The sequence below is a fragment of the Rattus norvegicus genome, chromosome 19 (assembly GCF_036323735.1).
Source record: "Rattus norvegicus strain BN/NHsdMcwi chromosome 19, GRCr8, whole genome shotgun sequence".
Classification (NCBI taxonomy): Eukaryota; Metazoa; Chordata; class Mammalia; order Rodentia; family Muridae; genus Rattus; species Rattus norvegicus.
The window spans coordinates 39,331,920-39,346,835 of NC_086037.1; the positions used below are offsets into that span (position 1 = coordinate 39,331,920).

At 42.0% G+C, this 14,916-nt stretch overlaps 2 pseudogenes; both read right to left on the minus strand.

The window, feature by feature from the left end:
- Positions 1–8,652: 8,652 nt before the first annotated feature.
- LOC134483682 (disks large homolog 5-like) lies at positions 8,653–11,383 on the minus strand (annotated as a pseudogene).
- Positions 11,384–13,356: 1,973 nt separating this feature from the next.
- Ppp1cb-ps4 (protein phosphatase 1 catalytic subunit beta, pseudogene 4) lies at positions 13,357–14,781 on the minus strand (annotated as a pseudogene).
- Between the last annotated feature and the right edge of the window lie 135 nt (positions 14,782–14,916).

Genomic DNA, 14,916 nt, shown 5'->3' on the forward strand with positions numbered 1-14,916 from the left:
TAGCCTCTTGTCCCCCAGCCTCAACTGCCAGTGCTTGGCAAGCAAAAAGCCAAAGAGGCTCCAAGGATTGCCTGATTTCAGGATCTCATTGTCCTCATGGGTGTCCAGGTTGAAGGCTGTGCTCAGCCTTGCCAGAAGCCCCACACACAGGTAGAGCAAGCATAACTGGTGTAAGACCACCATGGGTTCGCATTGGGAACCAGGTCAAGTGGCCACAGAGGGGTGCCAGGCAGCCTGGCCACAGCCCCTAGCCTGTGCTCACCCAGGCCACAGCAGCTCCTTCAGTCCCTCCCTTCGCCCTGCCTGCCAGGCTAGTTCTCTCAGTAGGGAGCTCCCCCACAACCACAGCCAGCAGCCACTCAATGACCCTCACTTTATTCCTGTTAACCATAATGGATAGACATGAAGTGTCATTGGGAGAGTTTATTCATAAGACGAAAGCCTTAGAAGAAAATTGGAAAGACTTATAAAAATAAATAAGAAAGCTCTCCTCCCAGTAGCAGATTGGCAGTTCCAAGTCCAGAGACCTCATGTCCAGTGTAGAACCCAGCATGCATTGCTGTGGAGAACCTGCCTGCTTAAGAACCTTCCTTCCTCTTCATTCTCGTGAGAGGCTGACTTTAATTTTTTAATTTGTATTGGATATTTTCTTTATTTCCATTTCATGTGTTATCCCCTTTCCCTGTTTCAATTCTCCATGAAGCAGAGTCCAGCTCAGAAGCTCACAAGGCTGCAACTGCAGCCACAGTGCAACATGGCTGATCCTGGGGTATACTGTTTCCTCACCAAGATCCTGTGCACCCACAGGGGCCGCATGACCCTTAAGGAACTGCAGAGTAGGATCAGGCTCCTGAGGCAGAGCTCTATGAGCTGCTGGAGACCACAGAGCAAGATTGCTTCCTGCTGTGAGGGACTGGAGACCAGGCAGGGACAGCTATGTGGGTGGTGGCTACTACTGAAGCCTGTGGCTTCAATCTCACGTGCAGCCAGGGACCCTGCTACAGATTGTCCAAGCCCCCGCAAGGTTACTCTGCTTGGTCAGTGCCACTATGCACAGTCCCAGAGAAACCTCTGCAAATATTCTCACAAAGTTCTCTAGGAACAAAGCTTCCAGGTCCTGAAGGATCATGAGCTCTCTGGGTTTAAACAAGTGGAGCTGGCCATCTTCCTGGTAATAAACAATGCTTTTCTGGTACAGGAGTTACTACAAAGGAGACAGCCACAAACAGATCTGCTTGAAGCCACAGCCATGCAAGAGAGTCCATGTCTGTGAGCACTGCACCCAGGGCAACTGCAGTTACCTCAACTGTCTCAGGTCTCATAACCTGATGGACAGAAAGGTGTTGACCTCTGCGTGACTGAGCACGGGCTGAGTTCTGATGGGGTCCAGAACATCCATGACATCTGCAACAACAAACACATTAGGAGGAGACCACAGGCATGACAGCTCCCTCTCCACATCACAGAGGCAGGTCACAGAGAGACAGAGCATAAGCAGAGACGGCTTCCTTCCAGTCTAGGATTTCTCTCACATGTCTCATTTTGGCATCTGGTTCACCTTGTCCAGATGTCACCATCTGTAAGGATTCCCTGGAGGATGTGTCTGCAGCTGTCACTCAGGAGGTCAAGAACCTGGGGACCCAGGACTCTGCACAGCTTTCCTTGGTGTCATCTAAGGCTGCTGGAGTCTGAGGACCCAGTCATATGAAAGTAAGCCAGGGGTTTTCTGAGAATGGAGATCTGGATGGCTTCTTTTCTAGGAATCCTACTGATTCTTTGTAAACTTTGCCTTCTCTGCTGGCTTTCCTCTTGATGAAGCAAAAAGAAATGAGGCCATGTCCATGAAAATAGTCATGAACTCTGGACACTGCATGGAGGTCAAGAGAAAGAGCGCCTCCTTCCCAGATCTGGATTTAACTTTGGTAATTGTTATCTGTCTAGAAAACCTACAATATCAAATACATATTTCAGTTATCTGGAGTAGAGTCCTCTGCAGTAAGAACTAATGATTTTTGATTTAGCTTGGTGTCTGCTGTTATGTCCCTCATTTCATTTCTGGTTTTTATGTATTGTCTCTCCAGTGTGTATTTAGTTTGAGGGAGGGGTTTTCCTCTTGTGGATCTTCTCAAAAACAAAAAAAAAAAAAACAAAAACAAAAAAAAACAAAAAAAAAACAAAAACAAAAACAGCTCTTTGCTTCCTTGAAACTTTGTATTATTCACTTTGTTTCTAAATGTTTCATTTGAGGCCTGAGTTTATTTCCTGCCTTCAAATCCTACCAGACTCTCTATAGGATGAGGCTTTGCCTGACCTGGGTAACAGCAGCATGTGATATATGAAGCTTTTCCTGCTCTCTGTAGTGGTGATGACACCACAATCTCACTGAAAACCATGCACAGCCCACTTTTAGGCTGTATTAAAGTAGCCCACCAATTCAGTGTTCCCTGCAAGGTGCCATGGGACAATATTAGGATGAGTCTGCATGCACCTCGACAGATTTCACTAGGGACCACACACACACACACACACACACACACACACAGGCTTTACTGACATGGTGCACATTCTTTGCACACCAAGAATAAAGTAAGCAGTGAGGAAAATACACCAATAATGGAATTGATGGAGGAAGCAGTGGGGAAGCTCGCACTTAGAGTTACTTAAAGGCCCTATGCAGGCTCTCCTTCTGTTGGAGGCTAAACCTGAAATACAATGTGGTTCTTTACTTTCTTTCTCTGTACCACACGGGACTAGGGTAGAAACTAGGGTTTTGAGCATGTTCGGTAAGTACAGTCACAGTGAATTAAATCCTAGGGCTAGAACACTATTAATCTTCTACTAAATTACAGAGCAGTCTGGAGGAAGACACTCAGCTGACAATGTGGCCATCTCAAGACAGGCCCCGACAATGGCTAACAGACTTGATGAAGACTGGAAATATTTGCTAATTCAGACAGAAAAGAAGCCCCTCCGTCCACACTGTACTCTAAGGACAGTTTATTCAGGTGAGGAAGACATGAACTATTGTCTCAGGTCACAGATGTCAACACAAAGTATCCAAGGTATTGTGTGCCAATGGTAGCATTAACAGAACAAAGCACACAGTGTCATGAAGACATAATTATGAGTATGTGTAGCAAGACCCAGCCTCATCCAGGTTCTTAGATAGTAACTGAGAACCTCAAACACAGTAGAGATGTGATAGTGTGGTGTGAATCTAGTTACAACTAGTTTCTATTGTGACACAGATGACTCTTTTTGTGTCATGGTCAGCTTATAATGAATGAGTAAAAGACCTAACCTAGAGAATAAGCAAAGACTACATTGCTTCTCTAGCTGAAGAGTTTTTAAAACTCCTCGTGTGACAGCAAGTCTTTGTGGACATTCTGGATTATTCCTTCTGTACTTTAACTCTCTGAGTCACTTCCACTCTCAGTAAGTTACTTCATTTCCATAAATTTGAAATTAGTCACCTGGAAAAAAATGCCTTATCAATGGGATCCCAGATTTGCAATGTAAAAGGAGTAGCTTGAACTGTCCCACCTAGGTTCTGGGCTTGCACAGGCCTCCTCTCCAAAGAAACCTGTGTTCACAGCTACAGGTTGCTTTCACTATGGATGCTCTTGAGGTCCTCTCTAAACTGCTTATATTAAGATAATTTTCTTTCTATTGAAAGAATTCATTATGCCAAGCTGGCATACAGGAATCTAGTTTCTATTCGGTATTTTATAAGATGTGCATAATATATATGATCATCACTGATGATAGCTGAAAGATATGCTCTAATGTGGAAACTCAGTGATGTTGGAGGACAATTCTAAACCCACAATGAGCAGTGGGGACACCAGGCCCCTCTACAGATGCCTGGCAACCTAACACATTGAGCATGCATGACTCAGTAAGTTACCTGTGAATACACATCTCCTGAGATCTCTCTATTTAATTGTAGGTGATCCTGTCCACCTAATACCGGTCATGGCATGGAAGGACAAAAGCCACCTGCAGGAGCTGTGGTGATGACTCACAGGTTAGAAAATCTGCTGCTCTCTCAGAAGAACCACATGGTCCCTAATAATCATCTACAACAGGTAATGTGACACTTTCTTTTGGATTATGAGGTAAATTAAGCAGGACAGGCCACAGACATACAGTAGAAGAAAAAGATCCATTGACATAAATGATAAAACTAAGTCTAATCTACAACAATAAAAACAAAGGACAAGAGCATCTATCAAAACCTATTTCCCAGCACGACTTTGAAGGTCAGTATCCCTGGGGTTAATATTGATGCTGTATTGCAAGAAAAGCTGAAGCACATGGTTCTGCATTAGGATGACTTCTGTATGCCTTTCTGAATGTTGTCAATTTTTTTGCAGCTGTACAGCAATGAGCGTATTCAATATGTGGTGCACAGGGTCAATTCTGAATGTTTGTTGTAGACTCTTATATACTGAGATTAGGAGAACCCGTGACAGCATGGATAAAGTATGGCAGGGATTACACCATAAAGTGGCATCTGAGAGAAAGCCACATTATCCACACAGAAGACACTCACACTGGGTATCTCTTGGTGACTTTGAATTCACTGTTTAACCCAGACTCCCTGGAACATGTAGATCCATCTCTAGCTGTCAGGTCTAAGTCCACAGGAGGGGACAAAACACTTGAATATGAAAGATGGTCTTAAGATTTAAGAGATAAGGGGTTGGGGATTTAGCTCAGTGGTAGAGCATTTGCCTAGCGCAAGGCCCTGGGTTCGGTCCCCAGCTCCAAAAAAAAAAAAAAAAAAGAAAAGAAAAGATTCAAGAGATAAGAATCAATTTTTATTCTTAAGGAATACAATTACAACAAAACAGGATTAAAATGAATTAATATAAATGTTAAAAAGTGTTTTAAAAAATAAAAATAGTAACAAGAACATATAACTATGAAACAACAAAAAGAAAACTTCAATTAAAATCATGACAAAATTATTTCTAAACAGCATATTCTTTATTTTTTTTTATTAACTTGAGTATTTCTTATATACATTTCGAGTGTTATTCCCTTTCCTGGTTTCTGGGCAAACATCCCCCTCCCAACCCTCCCCCCATTGCCGCCCTCCCCCCAACAGTCTAGTTCACTGGGGGTTCAGTCTTAGCAGGACCCAGGGCTTCCCCTTCCACTGGTGCTCTTACTAGGATATTCATTGCTACCTATGAGGTCAGAGTCCAGGGTCAGTCCATGTATAGTCTTTAGGTAGTGGCTTAGTCCCTGGAAGCTTTGGTTGCTTGGCATTGTTGTACATATGGGGTCTCGAGCCCCTTCAAGCTGTTCCAGTTCTTTCTCTGATTCCTTCAACGGGGGTCCCATTCTCAGTTCAGTGGTTTGCTGCTGGCATTCACCTCTGTATTTGCTGTATTCTGGCTGTGTCTCTCAGGAGCGATCTACATCCGGCTCCTGTCAGTTTGTACTTCTTTGCTTCATCCATCTTGTCTAATTGGGTGGCTGTATATGTATGGGCCACATGTGGGGCAGGCTCTGAATGGGTGTTCCTTCAGTCTCTGTTTTAATCTTTGCCTCTCTATTCCCTGCCAAGGGTATTCTTTTTCCTCATTTAAAGAAGGAGTGAAGCATTCACATTTTGATCATCCGTCTTGAGTTTCATTTGTTCTAGGCATCTACGGTAATTCAAGCATTTGGGCTAATAGCCACTTATCAATGAGTGCATACCATGTGTGTTTTTCTGTGATTGGGTTACCTCACTCAGGATGATATTTTCCAGTTCCGCCCTTTTGCCTACGAATTTCATAAAGTCATTGTTTTTGATAGCTGAGTAATATTCCATTGTGTAGATGTACCACATTTTCTGTATCCATTCCTCTGTTGAAGGGCATCTGGGTTCTTTCCAGCTTCTGGTTATTATAAATAAGGCTGCGATGAACATAGTGGAGCACGTGTCTTTTTTATATATTGGGGCATCTTTTGGGTATATGCCCAAGAGAGGTATAGCTGGATCCTCAGGCAGTTCAATGTCCAGTTTTCTGAGGAACCTCCAGACTGATTTCCAGAATGGTTTTACCAGTCTGCAATCCCACCAACAATGGAGGAGTGTTCCTCTTTCTCCACATCCTCGCCAGCATCTGCTGTCACCTGAGTTTTTGATCTTAGCCATTCTCACTGGTGTGAGGTGAAATCTCAGGGTTGTTTTGATTTGCATTTCCCTTATGACTAAAGATGTTGAACATTTCTTTAGGTGTTTCTCAGCCATTCGGCATTCCTCAGCTGTGAATTCTTTGTTTAGCTCTGAACCCCATTTTTTAATAGGGTTATTTGTCTCCCTGCGGTCTAACTTCTTGAGTTCTTTGTATATTTTGGATATAAGGCCTCTATCTGTTGTAGGATTGGTAAAGATCTTTTCCCAATCTGTTGGTTGCCATTTTGTCCTAACCACAGTGTCCTTTGCCTTACAGAAGCTTTGCAGTTTTATGAGATCCCATTTGTCGATTCTTGATCTTAGAGCGTAAGCCATTGATGTTTTGTTCAGGAATTTTTTTCCAGTGCCCATGTGTTCCAGATGTGTTCCCTAGTTTTTCTTCTATTAGTTTGAGTGTGTCTGGTTTGATGTGGAGGTCCTTGATCCACTTGGACTTAAGCTTTGTACAGGGTGATAAGCATGGATCGATCTGCATTCTTCTACATGTTGACCTCCAGTTGAACCAGCACCATTTGCTGAAAATGCTACATTTTTTCCATTGGATGGTTTTGGCTCCTTTGTCAAAAATCAAGTGACCATAGGTGTGGGTTCATTTGTGGGTCTTCAATTCTATTCCATTGGTCTATCTGTCTGTCTCTGTACCAATACCATGCAGTTTTTATCACTATTGCTCTGTAATACTGCTTGAGTACAGGGATAGTGATTCCCCCTGAAGTCCTTTTATTGTTGAGGATAGCTTTAGCTATCCTGGGTTTTTTGTTATTCCAGATGAATTTGCAAATTGTTCTGTCTAACTCTTTGAAGAATTGGATTGGTATTTTGATGGGGATTGCATTGAATCTGTAGATTGCTTTTGGTAAAATGGCCATTTTTACTATATTAATCCTGCCAATCCATGAGCATGGGAGATCTTTCCATCTTCTGAGGTCTTCTTCAATTTCTTTCCTCGGTGTCTTGAAGTTCTTATTGTACAGATCTTTTACTTGCTTGGTTAAAGTCACACCGAGGTACTTTATATTATTTGGGTTTATTATGAAGGGTGTTGTTTCCCTAATTTCTTTCTAGGCTTGTTTCTCTTTTGTGTAGAGGAAAGCTACTGATTTATTTGAGTTAATTTATACCCAGCCACTCTGCTGAAGTTGTTTATCAGCTTTAGTAGTTCTCTGGTGGAACTTTTGGGATCACTTAAATATACTATCATATCATCTGCAAATAGTGATATTTTGACCTCTTCTTTTCCGATCTGTATCTCCTTGATCTCCTTTTGTTCTCTGATTGCTCTGGCTAGAATTTCAAGAACTATATTGAATAAGTAGGGAGAGAGTGGGCAGCCTTGTCTACTCCCTGATTTTAGTGGGATTGCTTCAAGTTTCTCTCCATTTAGTTTAATGTTAGCAACTGGTTTGCTGTATATGGCTTTTACTATGTTTAGGTATGGACCTTGAATTCCTATTCTTTCCAGGACTTTTATCATGAAGGGGTGTTGAATTTTGTCAAATGCTTTCTCAGCATCTAATGAAATGATCATGTGATTTTGTTCTTTCAGTTTGTTTATATAATGGATCACATTGATGGTTTTCCGTATATTAAACCATCCCTGCATGCCTGGGATGAAGCCTACTTGATCATGGTGGATGATTGTTTGGATGTGCTCTTGAATTCGGTTTGCCAGAATTTTATTGATTATTTTTGCGTCGATATTCATAAGGGAAATTGGTCTGACGTTCTCTTTTTTTGTTGTGTCTTTGTGTGGTTTAGGTATAAGAGTAATTGTGGTTTCATAGAAGGTATTCGGTAGTGATCCATCTGTTTCAATTTTGTGGAATAGTTTGGATAATATTGGTATGAGGTCTTCTATGAAGGTTTGATAGAATTCTGCACTAACCCCGTCTGGACCTGGGCTCTTTTTGGTTGGGAGACCTTTAATGACTGCTTCTATTTCCTTAGGAGTTATGGGGTTGTTTAACTGGTTTATCTGTTCCTGATTTAACTTCGGTACCTGGTATCTGTCTAGGAAATTGTCCATTTCCTGAAGATTTTCAAGTTTTGTTGAATATAGGTTTTTATAGTAAGATCTGATGATTTTTTGAATTTCCTCTGAATCTGTAGTTCTGTCTCCTTTTCATTTCTGATTTTGTTAATTTGGACGCACTCTCTGTGTCCTCCCGTTAGTCTGGCTAAGGTAAATAGCATATTCTTAAGGAACGTTTAGAAGCACAGATGTATTGCTGTATCTCCTCTCGCACACATAATGAAAGGCGGTACCCCAAGTTGTCTCTCAAGTGGTGTTTTTCTGAAAAAAAAAAGGGAGTAAGACCTCAGTCTGTCAGGCTGGCTTAGTGATATATAAATTTAAGATCTCTAAGCAATGACAAATTAACTCTGAGGAGGCATATTCATCCAAAAATGTTGTTACTTTTCAGGATGTTTTTATCAGGGACTCCTGAGACAGCAACTTATTCTTCAGGAAGCTCTCTTCCTCGTGTGTGTCCAATTCCAGCTCTCTTGCACTTTCTGAGACCTGGGAGAGGAGGGCAGTTATTCAGACACTGATTTGGTGGGAAAATGCAAGCCAGCTGTCAGAATGCTCCCTTCTACCACCTCAGTTCTATTGGACAGTCAACATGGACCTTTTAACTGATATCATTGTTGCTAACTCTGCATGCAGGGCAAAATTTCCAGCAACCCTCACAGTAATGTGGGCTGCCAATATGGGACTCAGACTTATACCAGTGCAAACCAAGAACGGGACAATGGGAAGAGACCTCATTGGGTTGAAGGAAGAGAGGAGACGTCCATATGTGCCCAAGATTAAAGCTAATGACAAGGACTAATTTGACATTTGCACTTGGTTCTTATTCCAGAAAGGTGCTTCCTACATAGGAGGTCACACGACCACAGAGTGTCATTTGTCACAGGACCAAGAAATTATTCAAAACTCTACATAGCATCCAATCTATCTTATGGATATGCTATAATGTGATATGTTATTCATCTGTTTCTATTTCTAGACTGCAGCTTCAAAAAGAGCAGCAAAGTATACTTGCCAATAATTCAGTTTCTGAAAAGTGGTTAACTTCCCAGAATACTTGTGCATAGGCAGAGCAATGAACAATTGCATTACATGAGATGGTTGGCTGGCTGGGAGTGCAAATTAGAAATGTGGAAACAAAGATGTATCAAATTGGCAAATTTTATCAGATATTGTTAAGCTGACAGAGCTGTTCGTCACTACTAGATTTTGCTAGGGTCTGAAGGTTGCTGGTTTCTCCTGTTCGTCTTTCTCATTCTTGTTCAAATCAACCAAATATTTCCAGTTCAGTGCACAATCAACCTGTACCTCCTTGCTCTCCTGCTTCATGGGACCAACTTCTTCATCCACGTGTTCTGCATCAGGAGCCGGCTGTGCAGATTGCTGGAAACACACTCTGCATAGTAAGATCATGCAGCCCCTTTCTCCCATTACTACTACCAAGTCCCACTAACAGGGGACCCAGATACCCACGAAGAATTAATAGAATACATCTGGGTTTTTATAAGGCTGCTGCCCAAACCACAAAGAAGTAACTCAGGGAAGAATAAATTGTTTGGCCCAAGTACCAATTAGGGTCCACATCTCTCAAAAGAACATGGATCTACAACTATCCATGAAAGCTCAATGCATGGGGGCAACATCAATTAGTAGTGGACCAACACCCTGAAAGGAGGTCAGTAGAACCAAGAGAAGGTCATGCTAACCATGTGGTCCACACACTGAGTTTTGTAAAACCTGGTGTGACACCATAGGCCCAGGTCAGCCTAATAACCTTCTGCTGACGTCAATCAGTACTGTTCTATCTCGAGCCTTCTGAAGATGCCTAGACAATCCTGGGATGAGTAACAGTCTTTTGTGGAACTGAAAACTGAGTCCTAATGACCCTGGCACACTGATGTGTAAACAGCACAAGAGATAGAATCATAGCTGAAGACCGTCCAATCCAGAACAAAGAAATCAGAAATGGCCATTCCACAAGTGATAGCCTTTCTGACCAGGACTTACCTAGAGAAGGTAATCTCCTTCTTCAGCTCCTGGATGTTGTCATGGATCTCAGTGTTCTCCATCTCTAAGTTGTGCAGAATTAACATGACCTCCTTCTCCTTTCTCTCAAGTTTTTCATATAATGGATTTGACCTGAAGTAGGGCTTGGTCCCAAATGATAGAATACAATGATCATCGGCTTTTAGGAATATATGAACTCAGGCTGGGTCCTGTACTACCCCAGACCTGGAAGGACACTTTCTGAATTCTACATATTGGGATCTTCTTCAGCTTCAGAAACTTGTTTTTCTGGGTTCAGGACACCAGAAGCTCGGCATCCAGATGGAGGGTTCCCTGATTCCCTTTGTTCAATCTGGCAGACTGGATCTGCAGTCAAACCAGTTATGCTTTCAAGAGCCTAGGCCACAGCTCTTCCCTTCCCCTGACCCCGACACACCCAGAAACCTGTGATTTCATTTTTTCCTGTTTTGACAACAGAAATTGTTCACTCAGCATAACTAATACTACTGATACAGACATTACACATAATTATGGAGTTGAGACCAGATATTGATACAAAATTATAATTTGCCCAAGGGATACAAATGTACAGACAAAAGTGACCACATAGGCAAAGAACTGTGCTGTTGACAGTGGGGCTCCCAGAACAAAGCACTCATATTACCCTGAAAGTGTTATACAGGGAAATACTCAGGACAAGACATAGACCACTAGATTCCAAGTGTGGACGGAAATATAAACATATAAAAGTTGTGCTCATGCATTTGGATGGGTGTACACACTGACACACAGACTGAGACAGCCCCACCAAATGTAAACTAAACAAACTCAGAGAAAGTGAGAGGCAAACATGGAAACAAAGAGCACTGTGAGAATCAGGAGAAATGCATGCACCATTGCTGTCTCACAATGTAAGACACACAGTCAAGAACAAACAGGCGGGAGCCTCAGAACTTCTAGTCAAGCATTGAGATGAACAGCTTGGGACCAGGCCCCTCAGGCTGCTGCCTGGATCTTCCAGCACTCAGTCCCCTGCCTAGCAAGTACAGAGACTCACCATAAACTCACTGCAATTACAATCTTCCAAAGCCACCAGCTGTCAAGGGCTTTCCAAATGCACACTGGGAACTCACTCTCCCTGACTTCATCCCTGAATACTTCAGTCAGACCAGAAGTCCTGCTTTTCAATAAATGGAAGCAGATGAGTCCATTTTCGATATCGCTCTTCAGGAAGGGTCAGATTCCGAATCTCCTCTATATGGGAGATGAGGTTTAGTACAGTTTGGCTAGGGAGGCACAGCTTTCTAGAACCTAAAACCTTAATAGGATAAGAGGAAGGTGACCTTGCAGACCCAGGAATGAAACAAGAGCATTTGGAGCGATTCATACCTGTTGTTCATGGATCTCTCTGTCAGAAACCTCAGGCGATCTCTCAGGTCATTTCTCTCCTTGGTAATGAGCTGCAGCTCTTTAATCAGCCTCTCCTTTTCCTTTTTGGCCTTCTTCTTGCTTATGGCAGTTCCAGGGGATGATGTTTCTCTCCCAGCGTCTGTAGGTAGAAGAACACAAGTGAACCTGCATGGGGAGAATGCATAGAGTGTACATAGACCACAGTGAGGCCTAAAGAGGAGAACAAGTCTAGAACCCAGTGTCACTGCAAGGAGTTTTGTCTATGCTTAAGAGGCCTCCTCAGTGGATCTCAGTTCTCCCACTACTCTATAGAGACCAAGAGATGTAAGCAGCCAGGTGTTCCCTATGCCGGACATCACGTGCTTACATGTATCATGGAGATGGCTTCTCAAGGAATATTATCAACTGAACAGGGTACAACTTGGTTTCAGGACCCTCACCCCTGTGGTTTCAGAACTCAGATGATAAATTCACCGTCCACAAAATTTGAGTGATTGCAGACACTCAGATGTCCTACCCTGATACTCTAGGCCAACAACTTTGGATTTAAAAAGCATTCAAGGGGTGGACATGGTTGACAGACTTATCAATTCCCCTAACTGAAACACCAAATGCCCCAGAAGTGCCAGTAGGTTACAGGCTGAATCTTGGTCTACCAAGTAGTTTTGGTATTGTAGAAAAATGTTTGTAACACGCATCCTCTCATATAGAAAGCTAAGGATGTCCCTGCCAGTTAGAGGAAGTCAGAGGAGTTCTAAGAACCTAAGGTCATTGCCAAGAGCACAATTCTCTCCCTGTTATTACTGTCAGATATCCACTGTATTTAAAGAAGCGATGAGAGGGAAGAACATTGATGCCCTGTCTAAATTCAGAAAAGGTGGGCCCTCCACGACTCCTGATGGTGTTATTATGTCAATGTAACATAACAAATCCACTTTATTTTTTTAATGTGCAGAAATTATTTCTACTATAATTCACTACAAATCATGTCTATACACATCATGAGCTTTGATTATGAAAGCTCAGAGTAAAAATCTTTAGTGACATAGCCTTACAGACAAAAACAACATTCACATGGCAATTATTAGCCAGTGAAGCACCCAGTGCTCAGAGCTGACAATGTCCCACTGACCAGCGTTCATTTAAACACATCCTTCACAGAGAGAGGGAAAGAAGAGCCAGCTTTCCAAGGCTTCTCAAAAAGGATTCTCATGTTCTGTGGATCTAAAAACAAACAACAACAACAACCCAAAAAAACAAAACCAATGCAAGTGAGGGTAAAACCAGAAAGTTAAGCATGCCAAAAGGGGTCTCGTTCCAATTAAAACCTAAAGCCAAGGTACCACATAATCACATCACCAAATAGTTTTGGATACTATATGAACCTTATCGTAAATGAAATCTACTGCACAATAGAGCATCAATAAATTAATGGTTAGAGTGCACAAATCCAAATCAGTGGCAATTTGTAAAAAGCAAAATCGTCATTATCAGCTGCAAAGTTTGCCCAGTCAAACTGTTTGATTAAAATCACTGGATCAAATAGTTTGTATCTTTTAAAAACCTATCGACCTCTAAATATCCTTTTTATTATGAGGCATCAGTTTTCTTAGTAAGATCCAACAGTTGCTTAAGTAGATGAGTAAAGGAAAGTAATAGTCGGTAAATGTTTTAAAGCTCTTCCCATTTTCACTCTTTAAAAATGGTTAGGGAAGAACAGGAAAAGTAGATGCCATTATTCTAGCAAAAACAACTAAACAAAACAAGCCCAAAATAAAGAAACAACCAAGCAACACTAAAGCCACTTCACACAGATGGATCTTCATGCTCTCATCTGGGTAACTAACGCAGCTAGTTTAACTGGGATGCTTTTCAACTTTAAAAACTGTGATATGAGAAGATAGAACTTTAATGGATACTTTTGAATTTGAATTTTACTTTGTTGAATATTATAACAGAGTATACTTATTACAATACAGTGTAGCACATCTTTCTATTAGAAAAAAATTAAGATCTTTTACCTTTCTCCTTAAGTTAAAGGTGTGACATCATAAAGGGTGTCCAATGGCTGGATGGTTTTACAGTGCACACATATATATTATGAAGTATGTCCTTAACAAATCTGATGGTTTCTCTTTCCGGAATTCCTGTCTTCACCTTTTCTTCGGTGGTTTAGCTGTTCGAGGTAGAGTGACAGGACGTTCAGAATCCAGCCCACCATCCTGGTACTTCGCTTTCTTTTCAGATGGTTTCAATATCTGGAATGAACACATCAAAGTTTCATCCACACTCATCATACCACCAGCATTGTCAAACTCGCCACAGTAATTTGGGGCAGAAAATAAAGTTACCAATTGTCTTTTAGCAAAAAATTCATATCCGTCTTCTACCACCTGATGGGCTCGACAAATCAAGTCTAAATCATCACGATCCAGAAATTTACTGACTACATCAGCTCCAAAAGTAAAAGAAACACCACGATCATTTTTCCCCAGCCTTGTACATCCTTATCTGGGTCGGAGCACAGTAAATCACACAGCAAACCTGTATCAGGTACGCCAGTGGGTCTCATAATTCTCCGAATCTGTTCCATAGACTGTGGGTCTGGTGACAGTCCTCCACGAAAACAGAGGATTTTCTCATCAACAATAGCAGCTATAGGCAGACAGTTAAAACAGTCAGTGAATGTCTTCCACAATTTAATATTAAAACTTCGTTTGCACTCATCATAGAATCCATAAATGCCGTTGATGCTAGCACACTCATGGTTTCCTCTTGGAAGAAAGAAGTTCTCCAGGTATTTGATTTTGTAAGCCAATAGCAAACAGATGGTTTCCAAAGACTGCTGTCCTCTGTCCACATAATCTGCTTCGAAAAGATAGTTGACTTCTGGTGGAAAAACTCCATATTCAAATAATCTCAGTAAGTCTGTATAGTGTCCTGGAATATCTCCACAAATCTTCAGTGATGCTTCCAATTCCAAAAGAATAGGCTGGCTGAGAAAGATTTCACGAGATGTGATACACAGCCCTCGGACTTCTGCTTCACTCATCTGCACAATTTTTCCCAGATGATATCCTTGTACCTCCAACAGGCAGGTGGTGAAGTTGTCCACATTCAGATCCCCTTCAGCCATCTTGTGGGCACCAGACTCTCCTCCCTGCAGCAGGAACAAGGGCTTCTCTGAGCAGGCTGCAAAGGTGGCAGTGGCTTGGCATTCTCACCTAGGAGTCCCTATGCCTTTCTACCCCAGTTCCAACTCACCCCAGGC